Genomic DNA, 408 nt, shown 5'->3' with positions numbered 1-408 from the left:
CGGCCGTTATTTTAGTCCGATTTCAATAATTTTCAACGTTTTGCTTACACGTGGCAAGTACAATAACCATACCGAGTTTGGTACAAATTGGTAGAACGGTTACCGATATACTTATATGTGATCATAAGTGTGCGGTGCCACGCCCATTTTTCAAAATTTTACCATAAACGTATTTCTTGGTAAAGAATTGTTGCAAGCATCAATTTTGAATAAATTAGCTTCAATATTTAATGATTTATCGAAGATTTTGTATTTCTCTAAATTACCGTTATATGGGATGTGGGCGTGGTTATTGTCCGATTTTAAAAAGTTTCGGCGGTTTTTTATGCTGTACCAAGGCTAACAACTGTGCCAAGTTTGGAAGAAATTGGTGCAGCGGTTACCAAGATATACACATGTAACCATAAA

At 35.5% G+C, this 408-nt stretch overlaps 1 protein-coding gene across 1 annotated transcript in view; it reads right to left on the bottom strand.

Annotated features, from left to right (window-relative positions):
- LOC118751198 (POC1 centriolar protein homolog) overlaps positions 1–408 on the bottom strand; it is a gene marked incomplete at its 5' end in the record, with an annotated part of 5,242 nt that overhangs the window by 3,998 nt on the left and 836 nt on the right. The window lies entirely within an intron of this gene.

This window comes from Rhagoletis pomonella, unplaced genomic scaffold (assembly GCF_013731165.1).
Source record: "Rhagoletis pomonella isolate Grant_MI unplaced genomic scaffold, Rhpom_1.0 Rhpom_scaffold_00592, whole genome shotgun sequence".
NCBI classification, from domain to species: domain Eukaryota; kingdom Metazoa; phylum Arthropoda; class Insecta; order Diptera; family Tephritidae; genus Rhagoletis; species Rhagoletis pomonella.
Note: the sequence above shows the minus strand (reverse complement) of the source record. Positions and strands in the feature narration are given on the sequence as shown.